Source organism: Danio rerio, chromosome 20, assembly GCF_052040795.2.
Source record: "Danio rerio strain M-AB ecotype USA chromosome 20, GRCz13ab, whole genome shotgun sequence".
Taxonomy (NCBI): domain Eukaryota; kingdom Metazoa; phylum Chordata; class Actinopteri; order Cypriniformes; family Danionidae; genus Danio; species Danio rerio.
The window spans coordinates 52,100,618-52,107,500 of record NC_141040.1 but is presented as its reverse complement, the minus strand read 5'-3'; positions in this window follow the sequence as shown (position 1 = coordinate 52,107,500).

Below are 6,883 nucleotides of genomic sequence, written 5' to 3'. Positions count from 1 at the left end.
ATGTAAAAAACACAATGACAGCACAAATAGAAAATATAACATAAAATGTAATAAATGACTCTTTAGGCAGCAAAAGTGTATTTATAAATTGCATAATATTAATTAGCATATAAAACACGTGCCAGCTTTCCCTTTCTTTATAAAAAACACTGTTTCACTAGAAAAAAACACATTTGAATCTTAAAATCCAGCTTCATCGCAGTCGACTCTTGCCTGAAAGTCACACATATGTTAACTTAATATATTATTAGATATTACTAAATTATGAGGGCACTGGAGTTTTAATTAAACATTTTTCACTGAAGAAAGGGAATTGCATATTAGAAATAGCAATTTCGGGGGCGGCACGGTGGCGCAGTGGGTAGCACAATCGCCTCACAGCAAGAAAGTCAAGCCCTGGCTGGGTCAGTTAGCATTTCTGTGTGGAGTTTGCATGTTCTTCCCATGTTTGTGTGGGTTTCCTATGGGTGCCCCGGTTTTCCCAAGTCCAAAAACATGCGGTGGGTGAATTGGGTGAGCTAAATCGTCTGTATGTTTGTGAATGAGTGTGTATGGGTGTTTCCCCATGATGGGTTGCAGCTGGAAGGGGATCTGCTGCGTAAAACATATACTGGATAAGTTGGTGGTTCATTCCACTGTGGCGACCACAGATTAATAGGGGACTAAGTTGTAAAGAAAATGAATGAATGACTGAATAAAGTTGCGATTTTGAATTCTGCATTACACCATTTCACATTGTAAAAAAAGAAGAAAAACGTCTGTAAATTTAAAGGTAAAGTGTACTGGTAGTTTTCTGCAGAACATGAATCTTTTTCTAAACACTGTACATAACACAATGTCTTTTTCATTTGTCCATAACTATAATCAAGAAAATTTAGAAATCAAGATTTAGTACTTTAAATAAAACTGATTTACAAATATAATTAATGATATAATATTTGCAGAGACATAAATGGGTAAACCTGAAGCGGGCTGGTTATAGAGACCAAAACATAGACAAGCATTCCGATACGGAACAGCTCTCTGCAACTCTCACATATGGTTGCCCACCGAAGCTAGGTCAGTGCCTGGATGGGAGACCACATGGGAAAGCTAGGTTGCTGCTGGAAGTGATGTTAGTGAGACCAGCAGGGGGCGCTCAACCTGCAGTCTGTGTGGGTCCCTAACACCCCAGTATATTGATGGGGACTCTATACTGCTCAGTGACATTAAACCGAGGTCCTGATTCTCTATGGTTGTAAAAAAATCCTTCAAAAAAAAAAAAAAAAAAAAAAGAGAGTAGGGGTTTTGGCCCGGCATCCAAGCCACATTTACCCAAATGGCCTCCTAACCATTCCCACATCATAATTGGCTTCATCACTCTGTCTCCTCTCCACCAATCAGCTGTTGTGTGGTATGGTGTGTGGTTTGCTTCAATATGGCTGCTGTTGTGTCATCCAGGTGGATGCTGCACACTGGTGGTGGATGAGGAGATTCCCCCCAAAATGTATGAAGCGCTTTAAGTGTCTAGAAAAGGGCTACGTAATTGTAAAGAATTATTATTATTATTATTATTATTAAGTATGTTCACTTAGCATGTTTCCTAAAGATCTGCAAACATATTGTGGCACTTTTATGTTTTTGGAGTGTAAAAACGCACATGCAGCACCTTTAAATGTTTGCTTTTTTTAAATAATAAACCAGCCAAAGACTACAAACATCTTCGCTAGCAGGCCTCCATTACCTCACTTTACTGACCTCAGAGGGTGCTTCAGTGACAGATAGAGGCCATGGTCTTTAGCACTCTTGTTAAAGCAACCGACTCCCATACAAAAAGTTGCGGGTTTGATCCCAGCTCAGACCGTGTTGAGTGCAGTAAGACCGGTGAGTTCCACAAGTATGTTCACATAGCATGTTACTTTAATAACGACAGTTTTATGCTTTTTGAGAGTCAAAAACGTACATACAGCACTTTTAAATGTTTGCTCATTTAATACTAAACCAGCCAAAAATAACAAACATCTTACAAACACCCCTCAATTAACTGACTAGCTTCATGTTTACCAGAAACCTCAGAGAATCAGAGAGCAGGACGTGTAACCAAGTGTAACCCACCGGGCCTACAGCACACATCCCGTTCTCACCTGGGATCTAACCAGCGATTCTTTGCATGGGATTTGGTTGCTCTAAAGCCTGATTTATACTTCTGCGTCAAGTGACCGGCGTAACCCACGGCGCAGGCAACGCGCGCAGCTGTGCATTTATACTTCTGCGCGCTGTCTCTGCCGGTCTGCATTAACACTTCCGAAACGCTAGTTGGCAGTGAGGTGTAAATGTTCCTCTGTGTCAAGTTTCTTCGCTACTTTTTTGCATTTCCTGAACACTTCCGGGATGTACAAGTGACTCAAACTCGCTCATTTTGAGGCAGGAACCGGCGGACGTGCAACAACTTTAACTATGAGGTAAACACAAAACAAAACTTTCCATCCGGAGCTCCTTCACGGGACTCCACACTTGTAAACAATCGCTCGCGCGGCGTCGCGCCATTCGCGCGCCTCTCGGTCCCGCCCAGACTCGTCAGCGCTACCAAGCCGACCAATCACAGAGCTTATGCTACGCGTCGTTGCGACGTGTAGTTACATTTTTTGAGAGGTGCACGTCAGTGACGGCGATGGCCACGGCGAAGGGCTATGCGTCAGCGCCGTAGCATACGCCGGTGTTTGACGCAGAAGTATAAATCAGGCTTAACAAGCAGGCTAAAGCCCAAGGCGTCTGTCTGTAGAGCTCAATTTTGAGGTCAGAGGAGTATAGCATTTTGCTAGCTGGCCTGCATTACACTCAGCCCCCTAAACCTCACTTACATCCTGGACTTTAAAAGGTGCTCAAGTGACAGTTACTAGAGGCCATGGTTTTTCGCCTCCTTGTTAGAGCAACTGACTTGTATGCAAAGAATTGCTGGCTTGATCCCAGCTCAAACCGGGTTGGGTGCAGTAAGACCAGTGGGTTCACACGTGGGGGCTCATCCGGGAAGGGAGTGAGGTTTAGGAGGGTGAATGTAACGAAAGACAGCTAGCAAAGTGCTATGCAGGTAAACCTCACTTCTCTGACCTTAGAAGGTGCTCTCTGGTGACAGATGCTAGAGGCCATGGTCTTTAGCCTTCTTGTTAGAGCAACCGACTCCCATACAAAGAGTTGCCGGTTTGATCCCAGCTCAGGCCGCGATGGGTGCAGTAGGACCGGTGTAATGTAATGTGTGTATTTATATAGCTCATTTATTGTGTATGGCCATATACCCAAAGTGCTTCACAATCAAGAGGGGGGTCTCTCCACACCACAAGTGTGCAGAATCCACTTAGATGATGCAACGACAGCCACAGGACAACGGCGCCAGTGTGCTCACCACACACCAGCTATTGGTAGAGTGGAGACAAGGTGGGTTACACAAGTATGTTCATATAGCATGGCCTGTGCACACAGAGACATTTTTTGCTCACGTTTTCCATCGACGTTTAACGCCTTGTGAATAAATAAAGGGCGTCAATGTGATCGTGCACAACAATGTTTAAAACACCAGGCTGTAAGCTGAGAAAATATGATATACTTTTCCTTCTATGCTAATGAAGGACTACTGAGACATTCCAAGCATGAGATGGGTCCTCCTGGTGAGGCAGAGTTCCTCACAGCTCCGATACACACCTCTTGCTTACAGTAACCATGTGCTCTTCACCATACACAATTCATCTGCTTGTGCTCTTCTTTCAGATAACTGTCATGTTTGGTGTCATTTGACAGTTTATGACTTCAGTGTTGTAGTGATGAAATCAACAGAGACATTGATTAATTGTATTTCAATCTACAACATATTTACTATTGTTTAGTCATGGCCTGAGGAGAGTATGTTATTGTACTTCTCCCCCACTTCATCTCTTCAACTTTGCTCTCATGTCCAGCTGGTTTTGGGGGTTGGTTTTTACTCATGTTTGACAATGCTTTGCTCAGGGTATAATAGGGAAAGGTAACTGTTGATCTGGCTTTTACTCTGCTTCTCCCGCACACCAGTGCGTAGCCTCATATGCTAACAAAGGCAGTTTCATTAGCCCCTTTCACACATACAGACCTTTCCGGAAAATTACCGGCAATTTTCCGGAAAGGTTGTATGTGTGAACAGGTCCTTTTTGAAAATACCGGTAAATTCGTTCTGGCTATTTTCCGGAAAGAGAAGTTGTAACATTACCGGCAATTTGCCGGAATGATGCGCTGTGTGAACGCAGAAGGAAGATTACCGGAATAAGCGCGTGCACGTCTAGAACGTGCTGACGAGACGTCTGCTTTAGCCAATCACAACAGTCAGACGCATTTACGTCCGTGCGGTTTGTGAGAATAAAAGCCTTTGAATATTTTTCCAGACACATTTAGCTGCTAGAAGTTTGTCAGATCACGTTTATATGTTCTTCTTAATGTCAACTGTGTAAATAATCATCGATGAGATGCTTATGATAAGCCGTTGTTTGTTTACCTTCAAGCTTTGCGTGTTCCTGTGAAACAGCCTGTGAGCGCCAGCTCACGCACATATCATGAACATCTCGACATGAGAAAGTGATCCTGCGAAAGTTGTTCACAATATTGATCATCCACAGAGTTTGTAATTTAGTCAAATGTTTACAAATACAAGCGCAGCCGTTTAAAGCTCATTTGTGGTGAATGATGTCAGAATTTAACGGTATTTTGGAATGGATGTGTGAATGTTCTTTTCCGGAAAATTTCCGTAACTTCCTCGCCTGTGTGAACAGCGCTTTTTTGAAAATACCGGTAAAGTCGTTCCGGAAATTTTCCAGATATTTACCGGTATCACTGTGTGAAAGGGGCTACTGTCTGTTGCTCAGCAGTGCATATGTTACAGCTAATTTCTTTATACAGTATGTTAGTTTGTTTCATTCTACTGTCTGTACATTTAAACATGTAACTTAATAAACAACTTTGCCTGCTTTAAGACGTAGAGATTCTTTCTCTTGATCAATGATGTTAACAACTTTAATGGAGTCAGATTAATTACAATGGAGTCAGATAAATAATGAATTTAAACATGCCATCCTTCAACTGCTTTCTGTTTCCGATTATTGGTTCAGAATCACAGTGTCTGCTTCAAGCCTTACAAGGCGTAAAAGCGTCATTTTTAAAACATTGTCTCATGCTCATTTTTTTTTGTTTTGACACGCCGCGTCAAAACCTTCTCCACCAATCAGATTGGCACTTTTGTTCAGGTGCACGGAGCTGCTGAAGTTACAGTAAACAGCACTTTGAGGCGCTCAAACGTAAAATTGTCAATGCGAGCACACATTGAAGATGCCCGTGGAGCTGCTTATTGCACTGGTGAACAATAATCATTTCGTCTGCACTAGAGCTGGAGCTGCAGCTTGAACCATCCATAACAACAAGCGTGTCAACTTCGTCTACTCTTCTGTGTAACAAGCGGGTGTCAGAAGCTTAAAGGGTCACGAAACACCAAAACACATTTTTTGAGCTGTTGGCAGTCGTATATGTGTCCCACACTGCTAAAAACACTATTGGGACACCTATATTTCACTAAAAAGTGTAAATTGGTTGTTTTTGCGTTATTTCAAGCAAATTCATACTTCCGGTTTGAAACGAATTTTTGAAGCTGCGTCACGGCCATGACATAATAGCCTGTATTCCAGCGTGCAGACTGGGCGTCTGTGCCCGAGTGAGTCTTATTACGTCTTACAGTGTGTTGCATTAATGCATGAGTAAGGCTTGGTTCAAACCAATCAGCACGCTCTATTGTGCAACTTCATTAATATTCATTACTGTCAGAGTGTAGACGGCAAAGACGCCACGTTGTGTTGGCAAAACAAGCGTGAAGTGTTGCTTTTATAGTTTGCTGCAGTTAAGTTTCGTTTTCATTTTCTCTCTGTGAGAGCTCAGACTCACGTGTGGATTAACAGTGTACGCGACGCTCGACAACAATAACTTACGTGTCTAAGGAGGATTATTGTTTACCTGAGAGCTGTTCTCTGCAAACGCTGAGATCTGGATTCGCTTGTAGTCTCCTCTAAATAAAGACGCGGCTCTAGTTGCTGGTGATTGTCCTGTCTCTACAGATTTGGTAAGTGAGCGACCAGTGCTCTTTGTTTATTCAGTTCGTATTTTATTCGTATCAAACAAACTATTTCACCGAGTGCAATATTTAGCACTAACAGTTACAACCAAACTATAACCTCGTGTTGGATTTTTATGACCGGAATATCACACACGGCTTTCTGACGCTACCTGCCGTGTGCATCTAAGTTTCCGGGAAATGCTGAGTTTTTTTTTTCTCTCATTCGCCGTGCGGTATCAAACATTGCTAAAAAATACACGCTTAGAGCAGCGCCTCGAATCAAATATCACGTTTGTCGGGAGGGACATTAATGAATTCCCTGAATGAAAGAGCCAAACTGCAGTTAAAGTCCACCATTTAATAATTTGGCAAATAATTCGACTACTGATGTCCATGTAAACACAGTCACATTGTTCGCTGTGGGTGTGTGTTTTGACGCTGAAATTCAGCGCGCCCAAATAGACACTCCCATACCAAGCCTCTTTTCTTCCTCCGACACTCCCCCCTAAACAGAGCTGGACACGCCCACTTTTCTGACTTTTTCCAAAGTAGAGGTGTGAAAACACACTGCTGAAACGAGGGGGTTTCATGGCCCTTTAAAGTTGTGTAGTGCCGTCTAATGTCAAGGAGTGATTTTGTATACTCTTCTGCTCGACACCAGTGAAAATCACTTCGGTTTGAATCTGGAAAAACGTTTTGAAAAACGCTGACGATAAATACAACAAAAAGCATCCCGGTGTGTACGAGCCTTTACTAAAATAGCGGCAATTTTATGCTTTTGGAGAG